Source organism: Haemaphysalis longicornis, unplaced genomic scaffold, assembly GCF_048455015.1.
Source record: "Haemaphysalis longicornis isolate Haplotype H1 unplaced genomic scaffold, Haemaphysalis longicornis Haplotype H1 scaffold_3, whole genome shotgun sequence".
Lineage (NCBI taxonomy): Eukaryota > Metazoa > Arthropoda > Arachnida > Ixodida > Ixodidae > Haemaphysalis > Haemaphysalis longicornis.
The window spans coordinates 104,541,730-104,565,123 of record NW_027526335.1 but is presented as its reverse complement, the minus strand read 5'-3'; the positions used below and the strand labels follow the sequence as shown (position 1 = coordinate 104,565,123).

At 47.3% G+C, this 23,394-nt stretch overlaps 14 non-coding genes across 14 annotated transcripts; all 14 read right to left on the bottom strand.

Annotated features, from left to right (window-relative positions):
• Positions 1 to 293: 293 nt before the first annotated feature.
• Positions 294 to 364, bottom strand: Trnag-gcc (transfer RNA glycine (anticodon GCC)). The gene has a single exon. It is a non-coding gene; the product is annotated as a tRNA-Gly (tRNA).
• A 292-nt stretch (positions 365 to 656) lies between these two features.
• Trnag-gcc (transfer RNA glycine (anticodon GCC)) lies at positions 657 to 727 on the bottom strand. Its single transcript has one exon. It is a non-coding gene; the product is annotated as a tRNA-Gly (tRNA).
• A 292-nt stretch (positions 728 to 1,019) lies between these two features.
• Trnag-gcc (transfer RNA glycine (anticodon GCC)) lies at positions 1,020 to 1,090 on the bottom strand. The gene has a single exon. It is a non-coding gene; the product is annotated as a tRNA-Gly (tRNA).
• Positions 1,091 to 1,382: 292 nt separating this feature from the next.
• Positions 1,383 to 1,453, bottom strand: Trnag-gcc (transfer RNA glycine (anticodon GCC)). Its single transcript has one exon. It is a non-coding gene; the product is annotated as a tRNA-Gly (tRNA).
• Positions 1,454 to 1,745: 292 nt separating this feature from the next.
• Positions 1,746 to 1,816, bottom strand: Trnag-gcc (transfer RNA glycine (anticodon GCC)). The gene has a single exon. It is a non-coding gene; the product is annotated as a tRNA-Gly (tRNA).
• A 292-nt stretch (positions 1,817 to 2,108) lies between these two features.
• Positions 2,109 to 2,179, bottom strand: Trnag-gcc (transfer RNA glycine (anticodon GCC)). Its single transcript has one exon. It is a non-coding gene; the product is annotated as a tRNA-Gly (tRNA).
• Positions 2,180 to 2,471: 292 nt separating this feature from the next.
• Trnag-gcc (transfer RNA glycine (anticodon GCC)) lies at positions 2,472 to 2,542 on the bottom strand. Its single transcript has one exon. It is a non-coding gene; the product is annotated as a tRNA-Gly (tRNA).
• A 292-nt stretch (positions 2,543 to 2,834) lies between these two features.
• Positions 2,835 to 2,905, bottom strand: Trnag-gcc (transfer RNA glycine (anticodon GCC)). The gene has a single exon. It is a non-coding gene; the product is annotated as a tRNA-Gly (tRNA).
• Positions 2,906 to 8,159: 5,254 nt separating this feature from the next.
• On the bottom strand, positions 8,160 to 8,230 carry Trnag-gcc (transfer RNA glycine (anticodon GCC)). Its single transcript has one exon. It is a non-coding gene; the product is annotated as a tRNA-Gly (tRNA).
• A 292-nt stretch (positions 8,231 to 8,522) lies between these two features.
• On the bottom strand, positions 8,523 to 8,593 carry Trnag-gcc (transfer RNA glycine (anticodon GCC)). Its single transcript has one exon. It is a non-coding gene; the product is annotated as a tRNA-Gly (tRNA).
• A 292-nt stretch (positions 8,594 to 8,885) lies between these two features.
• Positions 8,886 to 8,956, bottom strand: Trnag-gcc (transfer RNA glycine (anticodon GCC)). The gene has a single exon. It is a non-coding gene; the product is annotated as a tRNA-Gly (tRNA).
• Positions 8,957 to 9,248: 292 nt separating this feature from the next.
• Positions 9,249 to 9,319, bottom strand: Trnag-gcc (transfer RNA glycine (anticodon GCC)). The gene has a single exon. It is a non-coding gene; the product is annotated as a tRNA-Gly (tRNA).
• Positions 9,320 to 12,233: 2,914 nt separating this feature from the next.
• Positions 12,234 to 12,304, bottom strand: Trnag-gcc (transfer RNA glycine (anticodon GCC)). The gene has a single exon. It is a non-coding gene; the product is annotated as a tRNA-Gly (tRNA).
• A 10,084-nt stretch (positions 12,305 to 22,388) lies between these two features.
• Trnag-gcc (transfer RNA glycine (anticodon GCC)) lies at positions 22,389 to 22,459 on the bottom strand. Its single transcript has one exon. It is a non-coding gene; the product is annotated as a tRNA-Gly (tRNA).
• Positions 22,460 to 23,394: the final 935 nt, after the last annotated feature.

Here is a 23,394-nt window from a genome sequence, read left to right as displayed (position 1 = left end):
CCGATGCAAGGCCGCAAAACTGGAAACCGTTCCTCGTCTGATTTCAAAACGAGTTTCTTTAATTAGGTCACTTCTGGTGTGACCGAACTCTTGGTCACTGCCTGCTGCCTGCGACTTTGACGAATCATTTGACCGAATATGCCGTAATGGGTAAGATACACATCATAAGCATACCTGTTAATCCAAAAAGCAAATGCCACATAGTTTGCATTTTCTTCCCCCTCTGTTACAGCGATGCAGTAAGTGCTTCCCTGACTTTGGCAGGAAGGGCGTATGAACAAAAAAGAGCGCCCGGCGTCGGCCGGGAATCGAACCCGGGCCACCCGCGTGGCAGGCGAGTATTCTACCCCTGAACCACCGACGCCGATGCAAGGCAGCAAAACTGGAAACCGTTCCTCGTCTGATTTCAAGACGAGTTTCTTTAATTAGGTCACTTCTGGTGTGACCGAACTCTTGGTCACTGCCTGCTGCCTGCGACTTTGACGAATCATTTGACCGAATATGCCGTAATGGGTAAGATACACATCATAAGCATACCTGTTAATCCAAAAAGCAAATGCCACATAGTTTGCATTTTCTTCCCCCTCTGTTACAGCGATGCAGTAAGTGCTTCCCCGACTTTGGCAGGAAGGGCGTATGAACAAAAAAGAGCGCCCTGCGTCGGCCGGGAATCGAACCCGGGCCACCCGCGTGGCAGGCGAGTATTCTACCCCTGAACCACCGACGCCGATGCAAGGCAGCAAAACTGGAAACCGTTCCTCGTCTGATTTCAAAACGAGTTTCTTTAATTAGGTCACTTCTGGTGTGACCGAACTCTTCGTCACTGCCTGCTGCCTGCGACTTTGACGAATCATTTGACCGAATATGCCGTAATGGGTAAGATACACATCATAAGCATACCTGTTAATCCAAAAAGCAAATGCCACATAGTTTGCATTTTCTTCCCCCTCTGTTACAGCGATGCAGTAAGTGCTTCCCTGACTTTGGCAGGAAGGGCGTATGAACAAAAAAGAGCGCCCTGCGTCGGCCGGGAATCGAACCCGGGCCACCCGCGTGGCAGGCGAGTATTCTACCCCTGAACCACCGACGCCGATGCAAGGCAGCAAAACTGGAAACCGTTCCTCGTCTGATTTCAAAACGAGTTTCTTTAATTAGGTCACTTCTGGTGTGACCGAACTCTTGGTCACTGCCTGCTGCCTGCGACTTTGACGAATCATTTGACCGAATATGCCGTAATGGGTAAGATACACATCATAAGCATACCTGTTAATCCAAAAAGCAAATGCCACATAGTTTGCATTTTCTTCCCCCTCTGTTACAGCGATGCAGTAAGTGCTTCCCTGACTTTGGCAGGAAGGGCGTATGAACAAAAAAGAGCGCCCTGCGTCGGCCGGGAATCGAACCCGGGCCACCCGCGTGGCAGGCGAGTATTCTACCCCTGAACCACCGACGCCGATGCAAGGCAGCAAAACTGGAAACCGTTCCTCGTCTGATTTCAAAACGAGTTTCTTTAATTAGGTCACTTCTGGTGTGACCGAACTCTTGGTCACTGCCTGCTGCCTGCGACTTTGACGAATCATTTGACCGAATATGCCGTAATGGGTAAGATACACATCATAAGCATACCTGTTAATCCAAAAAGCAAATGCCACATAGTTTGCATTTTCTTCCCCCTCTGTTACAGCGATGCAGTAAGTGCTTCCCTGACTTTGGCAGGAAGGGCGTATGAACAAAAAAGAGCGCCCTGCGTCGGCCGGGAATCGAACCCGGGCCACCCGCGTGGCAGGCGAGTATTCTACCCCTGAACCACCGACGCCGATGCAAGGCAGCAAAACTGGAAACCGTTCCTCGTCTGATTTCAAAACGAGTTTCTTTAATTAGGTCACTTCTGGTGTGACCGAACTCTTGGTCACTGCCTGCTGCCTGCGACTTTGACGAATCATTTGACCGAATATGCCGTAATGGGTAAGATACACATCATAAGCATACCTGTTAATCCAAAAAGCAAATGCCACATAGTTTGCATTTTCTTCCCCCTCTGTTACAGCGATGCAGTAAGTGCTTCCCTGACTTTGGCAGGAAGGGCGTATGAACAAAAAAGAGCGCCCTGCGTCGGCCGGGAATCGAACCCGGGCCACCCGCGTGGCAGGCGAGTATTCTACCCCTGAACCACCGACGCCGATGCAAGGCAGCAAAACTGGAAACCGTTCCTCGTCTGATTTCAAAACGAGTTTCTTTAATTAGGTCACTTCTGGTGTGACCGAACTCTTGGTCACTGCCTGCTGCCTGCGACTTTGACGAATCATTTGACCGAATATGCCGTAATGGGTAAGATACACATCATAAGCATACCTGTTAATCCAAAAAGCAAATGCCACATAGTTTGCATTTTCTTCCCCCTCTGTTACAGCGATGCAGTAAGTGCTTCCCCGACTTTGGCAGGAAGGGCGTATGAACAAAAAAGAGCGCCCTGCGTCGGCCGGGAATCGAACCCGGGCCACCCGCGTGGCAGGCGAGTATTCTACCCCTGAACCACCGACGCCGATGCAAGGCAGCAAAACTGGAAACCGTTCCTCGTCTGATTTCAAAACGAGTTTCTTTAATTAGGTCACTTCTGGTGTGACCGAACTCTTGGTCACTGCCTGCTGCCTGCGACTTTGACGAATCATTTGACCGAATATGCCGTAATGGGTAAGATACACATCATAAGCATACCTGTTAATCCAAAAAGCAAATGCCACATAGTTTGCATTTTCTTCCCCCTCTGTTACAGCGATGCAGTAAGTGCTTCCCTGACTTTGGCAGGAAGGGCGTATGAACAAAAAAGAGCGCCCTGCGTCGGCCGGGAATCGAACCCGGGCCACCCGCGTGGCAGGCGAGTATTCTACCCCTGAACCACCGACGCTTTTTTTTTTTTTTTTTTTTTCTTTATTGCCTGTTCACTTTCCAGAACAAAATATAAATACACATCAGACACACCAGACACATCAGCCACACACTGGCCGGAATGTAGTGCCTAGAATTTTTTTAGGCACGCCAATTCATCCAGAACTTTTGTCCACTCAGGGGGGTCGTTTTGGGCTTGAAAAACATCACGTATATAACACACACTTTCAATGAAGTTTTGCCGTACCGGGCGTGCATGCAAATCTGCATTATCTACTGCTGTTCTCGTTTTCCACATTGCGTGGAGGCTCAATAGCATTATCAGGTCGACTGGCATTTCTGTGTTATCAACCGGTAAGTAGCGGATACCGTGTGCACTGATAGGCAGTTCTTTCTTTAGGGTTCTCTTCAAGACATCCCAGTGAAACACGGCGTCCCAACAATCAATGAATACATGTTCCACGGTTTCTGGTGTTTTGCAAAGGCGACAGTCCGTGCTCCATGGAACAAAAAGGCCCTTTTCATGCAACCACGTTTTAACTGACAATGTGTTTGTATGCAGCTTGAAAAAGAAAGTCTTAACTGATGGTTTAACTGGCATTTTTTTCACCCTTTTCAACACATCCTGGCCTTCCTTGCCAATGTAGTTTGCACGGTAAAGGGGAACAGGCAACAATGTGTCCACCAAATCACTGTACAACTTTTTTCTTGTAATTGTGCTCAGATACTCTCTCGAAAATCGAACTATTAGAAAACGATACGACGAAATAACTTCACGCAAGTACCCTGTTACGGACCATCCCATGCACTGAGTAGATGATACAATGAATTCAGGCAGGTGGCTTTGAAGACGCACCTGTATAACAGTACGCAGGAAAGGGTCACTTTGATCACGCAAGAAAATAAAGCGTGAAACGAGTTGCCGAATAAATAGGTGGGCAAGGCCAAGCCCTCCGCACCGCACCGATCGAAATAAGTTGGTTCGGCTGGTTCGCTCCCAACTAGATCCCCAAATAAACGTTGCGAACACTCTGTGTATTTTTTGAACACTGACGCGAGACATGAATAGCACTTGTAACACATACCAAACTTTAGCAACTAAAAACACATTGCAAACAAACGCACGCGCAAACATGGAAAAATCTCGTCCCTGCCACGCCTGCACCTTCTCGTTCATTTTTTTCGTTTCCCCTGCCCAATATTCCGTACTTTCTTTGTAACATTCCAGTGGCACTCCCAAGTACGCCGTCGGCAGCGTTGTCCACCGCATGTTTGCAAAGTACTCGGGCGGGCTCTGCCAGCAACCGTGCCAGAAACCAGCGCTCTTCTCCCAATTTATTGCACTCCCAGTCTGCGTGCAGTACTTTCTGACGTTTTCCTCAACCTTCAATACACTTTCACTGTCTGTACAAAACACCGCTATGTCGTCTGCGTATGCAAGAATTTTAACTTCCTTGGTATGTAGTTGAAAGCCCCTTACACTTTCATCGTTAATGACACTTAAACAGAAAGGCTCCAAATAAATTGCAAATAATAACGGACTTAACGGGCAGCCCTGCCTTACGGACGATCGAACAGGTATGCTTTCCGTAAGAGTCCTATTTATAACAATGCGGGTAGTACATTCGTTATACACCATTTTTACCCCTTCTAGAATAACACTTCCGACATTCACGTGCTTTAACACATCAAATAATATTTCATGCGATACCCTGTCGAATGCCTTAGCTAAATCTATCTGCATCATAGCTACTCGGCTCTCAAACGCGTCGCGGCATTCTAGCACACTCCGCGCAACGTGCACATTCGTCGCAATATTCCGTCCTTTAATACCGCACGTCTGGTGGGGGCCAACTACTTCTCTTATGATTGTTTGCATTCTTTTTGCTAGTACCTTCATATAGATCTTGTAATCTACATTGGTGAGGCTTATCGGACGATAAGACCCCACCGATATGAGTTTTTCTGGGTCATCCGTTTTTGGAATCAAAACCATATTGGCTGTTGTGAAAGACCGGGGCACACGCTTTAATGAATACGACTCCTCAATAACGGCGTGCAAGATTGGAGCTATCATGTGCTTGAAGGCCTTATAAAATTCCGCCCCCAAACCGTCTGGTCCGGGCGATTTTCCAGGGGCGAGTGCATCGATTGCGTCCTTTATCTCTTCCACGCTTATAACTTGCTCCAAGCTCTGCCTAACTTCGTCTTCTAATCTGGGCATGCGCATCAGAAAATTATTTGCAAACCCTTCTTCTGTTTGCCTTTTCTTACCGAACAATTCGTGATAGTGTTCAATAAAAGCCTGTTCAATTATTTTTTTGTCATCCGTTACTTGGTTCTTATACTGTATGCATTTAATCTCATTTTTTGTTGCGTATCTTTTTTCATCACTGAGAGCCCTTTTATTTGGTGCTTCGCCCGCCCACAATTTTTCGCTTCTAGAACGGATCATTGCGGCCCGATACCTTTCCGTGTCTATAACTTCTAGTTGGTTTTTCACGTCTTTTATTTCATTTAAAAACGTACCAGGCTGGGTGCTTTCTATTTCTGTGAGATAGACGAGTTGTGCTTTCAGCTCGTTTTCTTTTTTCCTTTCGTCATAGCGAAGGATGCTTCCTTTTTCTATTGCCATAAGTTTTATATTACTTTTTACTTCTTCCCACATCGCACTGTAGCTGTTCGTTTGACATGACAATAGTTTTTCTAACTGTCCCTCTACACATTCCACGAATTTCTCATCATTTAGCAGCTTTGTATTGAACTTCCACAGGTCCCAGTTAAAATTGTTCATTTTTTTCTTTACTCCCACAGTGAACATTACTAAGCTATGGTCACTAAATGACACATGCTTTACTTCATATGAGCTGATCAGTGGAACTAACTCTAATGACACGTAGGCCCGGTCGAGTCGGGCATGACACTCGCGCTGAAAATGCGTGTAGCGAGGGGTAACTCCGCTCCTGAGTGTGAGTCCTACATCCTCTAGGCACTGGGTACCAGTCATTGTGGACAACAACAAAGCACTCCTATCACGCGTGGCTGAATTCTTGGAACGATCTTCAGCAAAGCACACACAGTTAAAATCACCCAAGAATATTACACGTCTGTCACACTTCAAAAACGGTTCTACTGATTGAAAAAAAACATTTCGATCATTTTCCTTATTAGGAGCATAAACACAAATAATACGCCAACGGCATTCAATGTACAAAAAATCAACAACAGCAAACCGTCCCACCTCACTCGTTACAACCGCCTCTATCACAATACCTAGACTGTTTCTAACAAAAATTACGCAACCAGCGGACATACCTATAGCGTGGCTCACACAAACGTAGTATCGTGTTGTAAATGGCTGGACCATCCGATCTGTATGCTCTTGGCTCTCGACTTTGGTCTCCTGAACGGCCACCAAATCTAAACCTTCGTCGAGAAGCAGTCGACTAAGCTGGTACTGCCTGCGCCTGGCCGACAACCCGCGAACATTTAGCGTGCCCACACACAATGCATGACTTTTATCGGCCATTGACAATAGGTTAGGGGCACACAAAACACTTTATCAACCAATAATATGTACCGGTACTAGACCCATTTTCCCCAAGAACACTTAGCGTAATGACCGGAGTAATATTTGCAGTCATGCTTGACCTTACCAACTTGTTGCCCTTCATGTACGGGGCTCGCCTTTCCGCGTCGAAGGTGGTTCACATTCACATGGTTCAGCGCCTCAACACACAACACTCGTATCCGTTGCCCGCTAATGTGGGGGCGTTGCCGCCGCCGCACGGTCCTTTGTTACGTTGGGTTTCGGCTTGAAGGAAGACCGTCGCGCGAACGTTTCCCTTGCCGGTTCCGCAGACGTGGTAGCCGAAGGCTTCTCACCGCTGCTGCTGTCCTCCTTGCGCGGCCTTTTAACCACTGCTTCCAACTTGTCTTCGTCGTTGTCACTCTCGCCGCGTGAGTTGATTTTCAGCGTCCCCGACTCGTCCATTGGGTCGCCGTCATTGATTTGCTCTCCGGTGACACCTTCAGGACCAGGAGCTCCTTGCAGGGCCGGTTCCTTCATTGCGGGGTCCACCTGTGTTACAGGTGGTTCGGTGGGCGGCGTTTCCCCTCCACCTCCCGCAGCAGCTTCCGCCTCCACTTCGTCCATGACGAGTTCGGAGTCTTCCTCGTTCGTCACGGGCCCTGCCACATTCGCGTACGTTTTCACGCACTGGGTATCGTCGTGGCCAAGCCGACGACAAACACCACAGCGCGGCACACGGCACTCACGTCGTACGTGACCGGAGCAGTGGCAACGCAGACACATGGGCGCCCGTCCAGGCACCACAAGCAGGGCTTGTTCACCGGCGACGCGAAGCTGATGCGGTAGGTCGTCGGCCTTGACACCTGGCTTGAGCTGAAGCGTCACCCAGCGAGTCGTCGAACCTTTGTCGACGACGCCGTGAACACGCCAGCGGTCCCTCGTCACGCTGACAACCTTGCCGTACGCGGCAAGCGCAACGCGCACGTCGTCGTCCGGGACGTTGTACAGCAGCCAATGCAACTTAAACCGCACATCCTGGTTGCTGGGGTCGATAACGACGCAGCGGTGTCCCTTCACGGTGACTTCCTTGGCTTGCACCATTTTCCTTGTTGCGTCTGCGCTGCTGAACGTTATCGCCCAAACATGATTCATCTGATACGCCCCCAGCGCGAGCACATCTGGGAGCAGCTTCAGATGAATCAAAGTGTCCCGGAAATCTTCTACACGATAAGGCCGGGCCCTGAGGTCTGCGTGCAAAACACAGTATTATTTACCGAACGACCTGATGGGATACTTGGCAGCATGACTTGATACTCCTGGTCTTCGTTAGCAGCATTCCTGTTTCCGCAACCCTGACGGGATGCTGTATCCGCTCTAGGAGAGCTCATGTTCACACGTCCGCTCACCTAGGTGGCCGGAAGTGGAATCCCCCCCCTGAACCACCGACGCCGATGCAAGGCAGCAAAACTGGAAACCGTTCCTCGTCTGATTTCAAAACGAGTTTCTTTAATTAGGTCACTTCTGGTGTGACCGAACTCTTGGTCACTGCCTGCTGCCTGCGACTTTGACGAATCATTTGACCGAATATGCCGTAATGGGTAAGATACACATCATAAGCATACCTGTTAATCCAAAAAGCAAATGCCACATAGTTTGCATTTTCTTCCCCCTCTGTTACAGCGATGCAGTAAGTGCTTCCCCGACTTTGGCAGGAAGGGCGTATGAACAAAAAAGAGCGCCCTGCGTCGGCCGGGAATCGAACCCGGGCCACCCGCGTGGCAGGCGAGTATTCTACCCCTGAACCACCGACGCCGATGCAAGGCAGCAAAACTGGAAACCGTTCCTCGTCTGATTTCAAAACGAGTTTCTTTAATTAGGTCACTTCTGGTGTGACCGAACTCTTGGTCACTGCCTGCTGCCTGCGACTTTCACGAATCATTTGACCGAATATGCCGTAATGGGTAAGATACACATCATAAGCATACCTGTTAATCCAAAAAGCAAATGCCACATAGTTTGCATTTTCTTCCCCCTCTGTTACAGCGATGCAGTAAGTGCTTCCCTGACTTTGGCAGGAAGGGCGTATGAACAAAAAAGAGCGCCCTGCGTCGGCCGGGAATCGAACCCGGGCCACCCGCGTGGCAGGCGAGTATTCTACCCCTGAACCACCGACGCCGATGCAAGGCAGCAAAACTGGAAACCGTTCCTCGTCTGATTTCAAAACGAGTTTCTTTAATTAGGTCACTTCTGGTGTGACCGAACTCTTGGTCACTGCCTGCTGCCTGCGACTTTGACGAATCATTTGACCGAATATGCCGTAATGGGTAAGATACACATCATAAGCATACCTGTTAATCCAAAAAGCAAATGCCACATAGTTTGCATTTTCTTCCCCCTCTGTTACAGCGATGCAGTAAGTGCTTCCCCGACTTTGGCAGGAAGGGCGTATGAACAAAAAAGAGCGCCCTGCGTCGGCCGGGAATCGAACCCGGGCCACCCGCGTGGCAGGCGAGTATTCTACCCCTGAACCACCGACGCCGATGCAAGGCAGCAAAACTGGAAACCGTTCCTCGTCTGATTTCAAAACGAGTTTCTTTAATTAGGTCACTTCTGGTGTGACCGAACTCTTGGTCACTGCCTGCTGCCTGCGACTTTGACGAATCATTTGACCGAATATGCCGTAATGGGTAAGATACACATCATAAGCATACCTGTTAATCCAAAAAGCAAATGCCACATAGTTTGCATTTTCTTCCCCCTCTGTTACAGCGATGCAGTAAGTGCTTCCCCGACTTTGGCAGGAAGGGCGTATGAACAAAAAAGAGCGCCCTGCGTCGGCCGGGAATCGAACCCGGGCCACCCGCGTGGCAGGCGAGTATTCTACCCCTGAACCACCGACGCTTTTTTTTTCTTTTTTTTTCTTTATTGCCGGGTTTCAACTCAAACCATAACAGAAGCCACACAACACAGTATTCACTACATTACAATGCTAAATTGCCAGCCCACGGCTCGTTAGTGCTGGCGGGTTAAAATCTCTTGAGATTCACCAAGGCTTCTAGGGCCCATAACCATTCAGGTTGTTCGGTCTGGGCTTTATATACATCTCTAACAAATACAATGCTCTCAATAAAGTACTCTCTCGCAGGGCGTGCATTGGGGTCTGCATGCCTTACAGCCATTCGAGTCTTCCACACACTATGCAGGCTTAAAGCCATAAACATGTCATATGGCACCCCTTCAGCGTTGTCAGTCGGCAAGAATCGTATGCCGTAAGGCGTGACAGGTAGGGACTTTTTTAAAGTGCGCTGGAGAATGTCCCAGTGAAATACAGCATCTTCACAATCTAAAAAAATGTGCTCCACCGTCTCCGGTTTTCTACACACGCGACAGTTAATACCTGAAGGGACAAAAAACCTTTTTCTTCCAGCCAAGGCATCACAGTTAATGTGTTAGTGTGGAGCTGAAAAAAGAACGTTTTTACCGATGACCGTACTGGCATAGCCTTGACTCTTTTCAATACGTCTTTGCCGGACCCTGAAGAGTACATTGATCGGTACATAGGCGTCGGCATTGTAATATCGACCAAGTCTTTGTACAATTTCTTACGTGTTACAGCCGTCAAATAGTCCTTCGAGAACCGTACTTTTAGAAAATTAAAAGCCCAGACCACCTCCCGCAGGAATCCTCGCACACTTGCTCCTCTTGTGTGATCCGCCGACACGACAAAGTCCGGCAAGGCATCTCGAAGTCGCACTTGCAACACTGTACGCAGAAAATGGTCACGTTGATCTCTCAAGAAAATAAACCTTGAGACGACTTGTCTCAAGAAAAGATGAGTGAGACCAACCCCGCCAGTCCTAACTGAGCGAAACAAGTTTGTGCGGCTCGTCCGTTCCCACATAGAGCCCCAAACAAAGACAGCAAACACTCGGTGTAGTTTTTGTACGCTTACACGCGACATACATAAGGCCTGCAGGACGTACCAGATCTTTGCCACAAGAAATAAATTACAAACGGTAGCTCGCGAAAATATCGACAGGTCATGTCCGCCCCACTTGGACGTTTTGTCTTTGACACATTGAATTTCTTCCGCCCAGTATTGTGCCGTGTCTTGGTAGTGCTCGAGTGGTACGCCTAGGTATTTCACTGGCGTGTCGGTCCACTGAATGTTTCCAAATAAATTCGGCTTAGAACCCCACTTTCCATGCCAAAACCCGATACATTTGTTCCAGTTTATCGCACTGCCAGTGGTTTTGCAGAACGTTGTTGCGTCCTTAACAGCCGCGTTTATACTTTCTGTGTCAGCACAGATAACCGCGATGTCATCCGCATACGTGAGGATTTTTACTTCACTTTCGTGCAGCTTAAAACCGTGAATTGCATTATTGTGGATGATTTTTAAACAGAAGGGTTCGAGGTAGATTGCGAAAAGCAGGGGCGCCAGGGGACAGCCTTGCTTGACGGAGCATCGTATCGGAAAACTGGCAGTTACATTCTTGTTTACAATTAAACTGGCCTCACACATTGAGTAGCTCATTTTCACCCCTTCTAAGAGGACAGATCCTACATTGACATGCCACAAAATATCGAAGAGTATCTCATGGGATACCCGGTCGAAAGCCTTTTCTAAATCCAATTGCAAAATAGCGGCCTTCCCCCCTAATGCGTCTACACATTCTAAAATGCTTCTTAAGACATGGATGTTGGTCGTAATTGATCTCCCCTTAATCCCACACGTTTGATGTGAACCTACAATGTATTTTATAACGGTCTGTAATCTCTTTCCTAATACTTTCATTAAAATTTTGTAGTCCACGTTTGTGAGACTAATGGGGCGGTAAGCCGTGACTGATAATAGTGCAGTGGTCTCTTCTGATTTGGGAATCAAGACAACGTGAGATTTCTTGAAAGACGTGGGCAGCTGTTTTATTTCGTATGCTTTCTTAACTACTCCATATAGGGCCATTGCTACTTCGCATTTAAAAGCTTTATAAAAACAAGCTCCTAAACCGTCGGGTCCGGGCGATTTCCCCTGGGTCAACTCATCAATAGCACATTCAATTTCCGAAAGGCTGTTGGGGGCTTCCAGGTTGGCTTTGATTTCCGCGTCTAACTTTGGCATCAGCGGAAGAAAGTTAGTTGCAAAACCCTCTTCGGTACTGTGCGCCTGTCCCAGAAAATCCCGATAGTGTTCATAAAAGGCTTGTTCTATCTTCTCCCCTTCATGTACTATCTCGCCACGGTAGCTTATCGCTGTTATTTCGTTGCGCTTGGCGTATCTTTTTTCCTCTCCCAACGAGCGTTTCGTGGGCCTTTCGCCAAGCCATAATCGTTCAGTGCGTGCTCGTATCATGGCCCCTCTGTATCTTTCTGCGTCCAGAAGTTCTAGTTCTCTTTTAACTTGCCTTATGCCGTCTTTACACTTGCCCGGGTTCTGCGCTTCCATGCTTACAAGAAACTGGAGTTGGCCTTGCAACTGTTTTTCTTTTTCCTTTTCCTTCTGATGCAATATACTAGCCCTTTCTATCGCGTTAATTTTGACCTCTTGCTTGAAGTTTTCCCAGAGAAGAAAGGCGTTTTCCCAGAGAAGCGCTTGTTTTGTCTTCATCTTCCCTTTGTCCCGTGCTTCGCGCTGTTTTGTTAAAGTTATGTACCAACTTGCCCAACTACAAACCCTGCTGCAGTTTAATCCAGGTCTCACTCATTCTCAGAGTTATTACAGCAGAAAGAACGATATCCGATGACATAAAGAATTTTCACACATCCAAATCAGGTGAAGCTGATGGATATACTCGAGTCAAATAAAAAAAAAACGTGCGTCGGCCGGGAATCGAACCCGGGCCACCCGCGTGGCAGGCGAGTATTCTACCACTGAACCACCGACGCCAGCTCTGTAAGCAGACGAAGCGATACAGGCAATTCCTTAACGGCCGTATAAATGTAGGTCACGCGCCCCTGTCAAGGTACGACTCCCTACTGTTTCCCCCCCGAGGTTCATGAAGCTTCATAATATCACGCGCTCCTTAAGTAAATCTTCTGGAATGTTCGAAGGGAGAACATCAGTAAAGAGATATGAATGTGGCGAAACGGGGTGGAACGGGACCACACTTGACGGAAATATTTCAGGAGACAATCTTTAAGAGCAAACGGTTTTATAGTCTTTTTTCTAGTGAGAGGAGACATTGAGCCCTGTTCCGACTTTTAATTCACATGAAAATTTATTATTTTGTTATTTTTTAAATATTATTGTGGCTATTTGCCGTGGGGAACAAGTCGATGAAGCAAAGAATTTTCAGGATTTGGAAAACGTAAATCTTCGTTTTTTAACTCAGAAAGCAACAGGGTAATTGTTGGTGTTCGCGTTTTTTTTTTAAATCTCGTTTTCTTTTCGAAAAATTATTTCGTATTTCAAAGTGGTTAGCGGGCCTGGTGTTTGAATTTTGTATTGCATGACATTTGTTTAACATTTGTATAACTGTAAAGGACGTACGAGGCAGGCGTGCATACTTTATTGTAGCTATCCCGCGGTGATAATGCCTTATTCACTGCATTATCATCATTATCATCATCATCGTCGTCGTCGCTAGCCTACTCAGGTCCACTGCAGGACGAAGGCCTCTCCCATTACCCGCCGTGGTGGCTCAGTGGCTAAGGCGTTGCGCTGCTGAGCACGAGGTCGCGGGTTCGATTCCCGGCCGCGGCGGCCGCTTTTCTGACGGAGGCGAAAAGCAAAAACGCCCGTGTGTTCGAGATTTCGGCGCACGTTAAAGATCCCCAGGTGGTCGAAATTAATCCGGAGCCCTCCACTACGGCGCGCCTCATCGCCTGCGTTGCGTCGGCGCGTTAAACCCTACAATCAATCAATCAATCAGGCCTCTCCCATCGACCTCCAACCGCTCCTCTCCCGCGCCGCTCGAGTCCATTCTTTGCATCCGAAATCGCTTATTTAGCGTTTAAAAACGGCGTGGCAGGCGGCCCTAAGAACGGAACAGACGACCTCAGTCCCGTCTGCCGTGGTATTTTTCGACGCTAAAATGTACCATTAGCCATTGGCCTTCCCCTTTTTCTAGGCCCCTCTCGGTATCCACTATGTCACCTTGGTAGTCCTCCGGTTGTCATTTCGACAGACTACGTGGCCAGGCCAAGTCCATTTCTTTTCTTTATTCGAACTATGATATATCCTGCTCTAGCTGGTTTTCTGACCCAAGGAGCTCGCTTCCTCTCCTTTAACGTCATTCGGGGAGTAGGCTAGAGAAATTGATTGATTCATGGTGGGGTTTAACGAGCCGACGCAACGCAGGCGATGAGGCGCGCCGTAGTGGAGGGCTCCAGATTAATTTTGACAACCTGGGGATCTTTGACATGCGCCGAAATCTCGCACGAACGGGCGTTTTCGCTTTTCGCCTCCATCAGAAAAGCGGCCGCCGCGGCCGGGATGCTAGAGACATGACAATGAAGGGTTCAAAAGCAGTTCTCAGGTGAGGTTAATTCTTTACACCAAATTTATTCTCCTCGAAACCCTCTTAAACTCCTCTAACATCCAAAACTCTCTAGTCAATACGTGCGTCCAGTCTCTAAATTAGGTGGCCTTGAAATACCCGAGCTGTTACTGCTCTGCACACGTAACGTACATTAAAAACTCCTACCAATAATTGTTCATTCTTTCTCGAGTACTTCAAAGTTCCGGCATGCTTTTTGTGCTGATGTGAGGTTCTACAGGTTACGTATCCGTAATTGACCGGCTTTCCTTTGAAGTTGCAGGAGTGAAGTCGCTGAATATTGCCTTTATGGTAATTAATAGCTACAAACTTAAAGATTAATAAAAGCGTCTGTTGCGGTGAGCCCGTCACTGGGTCCCGTCTTGTGTTGGCGATAACTAAGCTGCTACAGCGCTTTCATTCACGAAGGAAAAAGCGGAAGCATTTATCAGCCCTTCATTTATAAATAACGAGGGAAAGAACAAACACAATTGGTTCGTTGTTATTCCCCTCGGGAGAGCGGAAAAAAAAAGGATATTTAGTATGCATACTAAAGAGTATTTAGTATGCCAACTGAGAAGCTTTGTGAGAATGCTCAGCCCATTTAAAAGCTCATAACAGAAACAAAAGCTGCGCAAACTTCATAATACTTATCCGAGCTGGCCTACTCGAGTTACAAACGAAGGCCTTGGCTGCCTCATGCGTCGTATCTCGAAAGCTGTGAACAGTGATACGGAGCTGTAAGTAGCATAACGCTTACAATCCACTTATTTCGGGCGCGACGAGTAAGCCGTCTTTACGGGGGTTATTTTTAAGCAGGCTATCTTAAACGGGAGCACTGCAAGCTATGGCTCGGTCGCCTTACAAAACGACTCGCAGGTCTCTACTTCTGGTGTCCTAGAGCTACTGCAACGTTACTTGAGGTCTGCAAATGGAGCCGTTAGTTGCAGCGACGGGCGTCCGGATAGGCTAGTTAGTGCCTGCACTCAGCTACCTGTTTCTTTATATCCACCTACGAGGCATACATCTGGCGCAGACTGAAAACCGGCTCCTATTATAACTACATATCTTCACCCACATATCCCCCTCCCTCTACAATCACCTATGCCAACACTGTGTCCTCACCCTCACCCCCTACCACTTAGCCTTCTCTTGCCCACATAAACCCCACCCTCCACGAAACCTTACCATCGAGCAATGGGAGACCACGCTGAACAAATCATCGCTGGAGCAACAGTAAGCCCTCGTGACTAGAGGCCTGTAAGCAGCGCGGGCTCGCGACCCCCTGGACTCAGGAGGCGGCACTCACACTCCTACCATCAAACTTACGTCAAATAATGTTATGACTACTACTATGAACTAGATTTTGTATGATCGCCTAGAGGGGATGGACATGGCGGAAGTTCTTAAGTTCACCTATGACTACCTACTCCTGCTTCGTATACCGACGGAATTACAACGAGAATTTCGCATTGTTTTGGGAACGTTTAGTACCCCTTGTTGTAACGCCTGACGTGCCACATGATTCTTGCATAAGTTTGTTAGGTTTGAATATTAAATAGGCCCCTGGACATGTCTGCTTGTAACCTTTGCTGCCAAATGTTTCGGCCCATTCCAATCTTATGAACAACGTATTGGTAAGAGCCTGTTAAACGAGTGCTTCAAACAAGTCGTACTTGCAATGCTAGGGCTCAATTTTCAAAATCAAACGGAGCGCTCGCATTGGCAGGGTAGCCCTCGCACGGGCTCATGGCCAGGTTGTGCTATTTTTCGACACATGAAGTCCGGGTGAGTTGTAGTAGCAGCAGTAGTAGAAAATGTTATGTGGCAGAGGTGTTATGTGGTTCCTTATTCCAAGACCCCTAGTTGGCAGCCAAGGCACTGGTCGGCAGACTAACCCACTGCTAGGGAAGGAGAAGAGGGCAGGAACGGTGTAGGACGGGGAAGGTCAGGGATCAGGTACCTGCAAAAAGAAAACAACGGTGGGGGTTCCTTACATTCACACGTCAAATAAAATGGGCAAGCAAAGGACAGGATGAATAGAAGGAAGGGACCTCTGTAGTGTCCTTCTTCTATTCATCCTGCCCTTTGTTTGTGCATTTTATTTCACCATAGCTTTCACCAGATAGTTTTGACACACACGTTGTCCCGCGACCTGAAAAAAATTACTTCTCCAGATAGCTTTGAGACACACGTTGTCCCACGACCTGAAAAAAATTGCGCAGTGCTGCGATGTCGCGTGGCTTTACAGCCCCGGGGGGTCTGTGCACGTCATGTAGAATGGTGAACGGTACCCCCGTAAAAAAGAGTACTGGCACGGCATGGCACGGCACGGTACGGTACGCGTTCGTGCCGTGCCGTGTGCGCATTGTCGTGTACTACGTGCTGCTGTCATGCGGCAGGCCTTATGTGGGACAGACGGCCAGGTGTCACGGTATATACGCCTTAGAGCACACGAACAGAGCATGTCCATGGCTATGCGTGGACATCTCGCGATACCCTGTGGTGGCTGTGACTGCACCCCATTTTTTAAAGCAGTTCCATTGTGTATATAGGCATGCAAAACAACTGGCGCGAGAAATGACTAAAGAAGCCGCAATTCACAAAGAAAAAAAACTGCAAAGCGTCCAGTTCGCACTGCAGACTACACTCTTAGCGTGGCACGAAGTATTAACTTATCTTACAATTTAAAGCAAAAATAGGGAGCACAGAGAGGTCCTCGCTGCCTTCCTCCGTATTTACAGCTACAGAGTAACTTTCATCTCAATAAAATTTGAGCAAAATGTGTTGAGCTGCGTCGGCAGGGAATCGAACCCGGGCCACCCCCGTGGCAGGCGAGTTTCTACCACTGAACCTTCGACTTTTTTTTCTTTATTGCCTGTTTGGTGACAACACAAAACGCACTGCCCAGTACACAAAATAGTTCATCCAGCCACCAGGCGGCTGAAGGGGGTGGCTTAAAGGGTCCATGAAGAGAAAATACAACTTCATTTAATTTGAAAGAACTAGGATTCAGTATCTCACTCAGCTCCATTAGAGCCACAAAAGATGTTTTTTTTAACGGAAAAAAAGCAAAAAGTTTTTTAAAACTTTCAAATTTTGCGCCACAGTGACGTGTTATGAGCAAGAATGACGTCATATGGACCAACAATAAAACATAATTTTCAGTGCGTTAACTGCACGTTAGCATTCAAGTGATGCGGTCAAATGGACCTAGAGGCCCCATTACAGATGTCCAGTCATGTGTCGTCGCGACAGGTCAGTTAGGCCGCCGCCAATCGCACAAACAAGGTTCCGTGACGTCATAGAAAAGTTGCGGGAAATAGGCTAGGGGGTCGCCTTGGCTTCACACGTTTTCTTTAATATCTCCGTTATTTGTTCCAAGATTGCGATGATATTGGCATCATTGTTATCGGGCCTAAGCAGCCTTTCTAATAAACCCAACTTGTATTTTGTCTTCATGGCTCCTTTAAAACCTCTTGAACTGCGCTAGAAGATCCAGAATGGGTAACCACTCAGGTTCTTCCGGCATGACTTTATACACTTTTCTTATATAAGCAACGCTTTCAATGAAATACTCTCGCACTGTGCGAGCATCTACTTCGGCACTTTGAACTGCCATGCGAGTTTTCCACAAGAATGCAGACTAAGACCCATGAACATATCATAGGGCACGCCTCCGTAATTGTTTACGGGCAAAAAGCGAATGCCATAAGGCGTTAATGGTCAGTCTTTTTTCAGGGTTCCTTGGAGGATGTCCCAGTAAAACACCGCAACCCAACAGTCCAGGAAGATGTGCTCATTTGTTTCCAGCTTTTTGCATAATCGACAGTTAAGTGCCCGTGGGTGTACATATAGTCCTTTTTCCTGCAGCCAGTGTTTTACCGGAAGCGTGCCGATATGAAGTTTAAAGAAGAAACATTTAACGGATGAAGCCGACGGGCTGAAGGCTAACGGAACCTCGCACAGAACGTGTTTTTCTAAGCTGATATCTAGGTCACAGGCGTTTGTACGGGTTCGGGGGCTAAACTGTTTCCTGCTGCACTGAACTCCCTAATTTACGGTTATTTCACAAAAAGCGCCGATTCCGGAAAATTGCATGCCACGAATTTACGCGGAAGTTGTTGACCAACTGCAAAGGTCAGTTGCTATCTTTATTGCTCATACACGCAGCTTTTGGGTGCTTTTCGCCAATATAAGTGCAGGAAGGCTGGAATTGTTTTGTTCGTTTCAGCCTTTCCTTACTCTGCTTTATTACTTTTGTGCGGGACGCAATCCTAACAATACTTTTCATGTCGTGGTCGGGGACATTTTTATAGCAAAGCTTTCTACCTCTACCAGCCAGCGCTTCTTTCGTGGCGTGCGGGAAAAGAAACTCCCTACGCGGCTGCGGACGGGGAGGGCGGTTTTCCCTCACAGAGCACAGTGTAGGTGGCGCGACGAATTACCCAGCGTTCCCCACGCGCTCACGCCGGCAGGCGTATCGGCGCTACCCGGCTTTGTCGTCTGCTTTAGTGACGGTTGTTTTAGGCCTGTTTAGCCTTCGCATGGGCAAATGTTGTGGATGTCGTTTACAGCTTTGCTTTCCAACCACCTTCACAGCCTAGATTGGGGCTAATTTTTTTTGCGTGCGTCCTTCGCAAGGCTTGATTAAATTGTTCGACAGCACCTGCTGGGTAACCCGGACATGACGGAATGAAGTGGTCGTACGGCAAAGATACGTTAAAGATTGGTTTTCAGGGCGGGAAAACAAAATCTAGAGACTACATACAGACATCTGGCCGCTATAGAAACACTACCTTTTGCGCACTGCTTGCCACGAATGGGACTCAGTCTTCTAAATTGGTGAATACCAATTCGGGTGTGTTTTAACAGGTATTACGAAAGGCGAAAGTAGCAACTGTTTCTGATAAATAGCCATTGTAAGAGTTCCCTTAGCTTTCTAGCACTTCTCAAATTTACTAAACTAACCACTTTAAATCGGTACAAATGGGAATCACTACAAGCTCACTTGCCGAATTGTTTCGGTGTCCGCGCTTGTGTCGCACGGTGATATAGCCCCGAGCTAGCACATCGGGATGGCTAGGTTCCGCTGCCTCACCCTTCGCATGACGCTCCTCACCGTTTTCTTTCTGCCGACGTGCGCCCGGGCTACATCGGTGGCGTCCGCCGCTCTAGCCCGGCCGTGACCGACGCTTCTGCTTTCGGGACGCCGCCCCTGCGAATTCTAGGTAACGGCGGGCAGAATCTCTGGTTTCACTCTTTGTAGAGCCATGTGAGTGAATTCAAGTGACATCGCATGGGCAAATGTTGTGGATGTCGTTTACAGCTTTGCTTTCCAACCACCTTCACAGCCTAGATTGGAGCTAATTTTTTTTTAATGCAGAGCATTTCAGTAACTCACGATGTCACCCGCGTTGACGTCCGTAGTCCGCACCGCACCCCTCCCTACTATATAAAAAAATACTATCCGGCGCCCGGTTTTGATCCCTCGACCCTGCGGGCGGAACGTAATGTACATGGTGCTCTACCCACTGCGCCACGAAGCCGACACATAATGGCACGCTACGAACGCGCCTTATATCGTTGACTCATTCAAATTACTGCTGACGAGCGCTCTCTCGTCAGCAGTTGCCACAAGTGCAACAACATTAACGTAACGCAAACTACTTAACGTCGTGCGGCCCCGGAAATGCTCTGCATTTGATCGTGCCCCTCGCGAGGGGGATGTTTCACTGCGTCTTTTATTTTTATACCTATATGCCGGCACATCGACACCAAAAACATCTCCAAGTCGTTATAAATATTTCCTTCTGCAGGAATACAATTTGTTATTATTTATTTATTGTATCAGTGTCATGACACAACTGAAACAAATGCCGTGGCCTCGAGGCTGAGAGAATTGCGATATTTTTAACGCGAATCTGAGGCGCTATTATGTAATACATTGAACAACTGAGAAGGGGATAACACGCGAAAACAACTTGGCTCCACTTCCAGTCCTTACCAGTCGGTACGTTAATAGGGACGCGACGCGTTCTTTCATTTTGTCAGGCGCCCGCATTGAAGATGCTACACATTATCCCTAGAAGGTGGGCAAGCAGTAAATTGTAATAGAAAACTGGTTGTGATTGTAATGCCTACGAGATATTCAGTGCATGAATACCGTTCCTTGAAAACCAGTGATCAAATATAAAAATTATTTGTGTTCATCTTCAACGATTTTTTTCGAGGCCACAACTTCTAGCTGAAAACAAGTGACTGTATACATACAGACAGGGCGGTATTGTAGTACAAACAGTTGGCCGCATCATTGTCACGCATGCATACAACGTAAAAGTAAAAATAGGAATATATCGTGACTGCGAGTTTTCATATTTTTTCTTCAAAAGATTACAACTTCTAATGAAGTCCTCAGAAAATTCCTGCATGTCGCATGATCAATATTCATACATTTTTATGATAAATCACTATCCGGTCATAAAATGTGTATTTATATTTTGCTTGAGTGCATATGGAGCCTTCTTTCTTAAGCTCTTTATTGCTTTTTGGTTTGGTTACTTGAATGGTGAGTGGAAAGTTTATATTAGTAGTTCGATATTCAGAAAGAATTGCACATGACACTCCCCTTTTTACTATCTGTTTAAGGGCTTCCAGTGGGAATAGCATGCCAGGGGAGCACAATTTCTAAGATCTTTGTTTTATGAAAGCGACCTTTCATCCCACACGTCAAGCAATTTTCAGAAGCAATGCAATCTTTAAAGTAATCTTGCATGATGTAGTAATTAATACGGCGACTGTCGGAAGTACCTGTCGGAAGTAGTTGAGCTAACAGCAAATAAAACTTCGTTTCGGCCATATTTCCATTATGTATTAGTTTTCCATATTTCCATTATGTATCAGTAAAGACTCTGCCCTTGTTGCCTACTGGTATTCATTGCTCGAATCATGTCTCCACTCTTTATGTTGTTTAATGGCCGTACCTCCAAATTCATCACAAAACAAAACTCTGAAAAAACCTAGGCCTTTACAAACACTTTTTAGTGAGCTAAGCAGAGGTAGCTAAGCATCTCGTCAGTTTTTCCTATTCGTGTTCTTTCGATATAAACCTTAATGTTTGGTATTTAACTCTTATCTCTGGAGCGAAAAGTTCAGATATGACGGTTTCAGAGCCACACAGAGCGATTTTCGCAGACATAATCACTCCGAGGGTCGACGTCAATGTTTGCTGCGATGTTTGTTTTAAAGAAACCGAAATTGAAATAAACCGCTGTTTAAAGAAGTCATGAATACCTTTCCGTTTTCGAACAGCAATACAACAGCGTTGAGTGCTAGACACACACACTCTGAAGCCCGCCTCGACCACACCGTGTGCACCGTACGCTAGTTTGCCTATTTATTCGAAAAACAAAGAAACAAAGAACATGACGTTTTCCTATTGCGACAATCAGATGCCCCACGAACGCTGCACTGCTTGTGCAAGGCATAACGAACAAGCCGGCTGTTTTCACAAACTCGCTTGCCCGATCTCTGACATGGGACAAGGTTATTGGAAACGCCGTATTTAACCCTCTTGCTGTAAGCTGTGTAGGAAGCTTTAACACGTTAACAGGTAATCTTTGGCTTTAGTGTCCCTGAACATTGTGACATTAAGGATAACGAAGTCGCCGACAAAAAGAGCCATGTTCCCTGCTCTTCAATTCATAGTTAACAGTTGAATTTACCTTACCAGGATGAATGCCCATACGATATCAAAGTTACCCTTAAGGCACTGACAGGGAGGCTGCAACAAAGACACGAAAAACTGCTAACACCCTCTGCGTAAAACTGCTGATAGCCAAATGTAAGGAAGAGACACTGTACGCGCCAATACAGGTCACAACATCTACCGGTTGAGGATATCGCGATACTAACTAGGTACGGTAGTTGAAAAAGACATCCACCCTGAACTGTTGCTTATGTGTAGACTTCTTGGGATACAACATTTCAGAGAAATATAAGAACTTAGAGCGACAACATTAATTCCTCTTCGCCGGGGAACTTCCCACAACACCTTCAAAAAATCGCATGGTTACAACATCGAATTTTCTTTGCGGAGGCAAATACCCTAATTTTAATATTACCATAGCCAAGAAAATCGTTTCTTCCGCGGATGTGATATCCGCTAAATCTGTTTTCTTAAAGGCTATTAATGAAAACGTTTGCCACCCAACCATGTATATAACATATCGCACGTGAAATGAAGCCTGAATTATGCAATTTTTTTCAATAGATGGTTTTGTTTTTTCCACGCTTTCTTCTTACCGAAATCATCTTTCATTGCACCATCTTAGGCTAAGGGACAACTGCAGTATTTTTGAGAACACCTGCCCAAAAGCTTAAGGGAGCAACCGCGAAAGAAAACCGGTTCCTTTAACCAAATGGAACCCTATACGGATGTATTATATAGGACTACACGGATCATGTGTGCGGCTAGTTTGAGAAAAGATTGCTGCGTCGGCCGGGAACCGAACCCGGGCCACCCGCGTGGCAGGCGAGTATTCTACCACTGAACCACCGACGCCGATGAAAAGCAGCAGAACTGGATACCGTTCCTCGTCTGATTTCGAAACCAGTGTTTTTTAATTAGGTCACTTCTGGTGTGACCCTGCCTACGACTTTGACGAATCATTTGACCGAATCTCCTGTAATGGGTATGATGCGCATCATAAACATATCTGTTAACCCAAAAAAGCAAATGCTAGACAGTTTGCATTCTCCTCCCCCTATTTTACAGTGATGCAGTAAGGGCTTCCCCGACTTTGGCAGGAAGAGCATATGAACAAAAAAATTCACAGCATATCCACGGGGTGAATGATGATGAGTGGGCGAAGCTCCTAAGGGGAAATCATCGGTAAAACCGTGACTCTTCAGTGAAAGTTCGCCCACTACATCTGTGTCCGAACGTAACGTCTAGGAAGTCTCGTTTAAACCGCGCGTCGGCACCTTGGGGCTGAGCTCGCCTGATGCGTTTTGCAGACGCCTCACGAGCTCTCACTGCATCGGGGTCTGCCTGCCGATACGCGCGCTTTCTCGCCGCTTCCCGTTCTCTGACGTTTTGGAGATCCTCTTCGCGCCGCAGCCGTGCCGCTTCGCGTACGGCAGGGTCCTCGCGCCGTTGCCGTGACGCTTGGGCTTCTCGTTCTCGAACGCTGGGATCTTGGCGGCGTCGTCGCGCAGCCAGACGACACGCTTCGGCCTCCCGCTCTCGTACGGCAAGATCTTGGCCGCGGCGTCGCGCAGCTTCACGGAGCGCTTCTGCCTCGCGGGCTCGCACATCTGCAGCCTTATCCATCGGGCGACTCCGAGCGCGCGCCACGCGCGCCAACAGCGAACGGATTTTATTACAACGCTCCCCGCCATCTAGTAAACAATCCAAGAACTAAACTAGAGGTAGCCACGCCATCTAGTAAACAATCCAAGCGCATCTTTTCATCATATACAAGTACCGCCATCTAG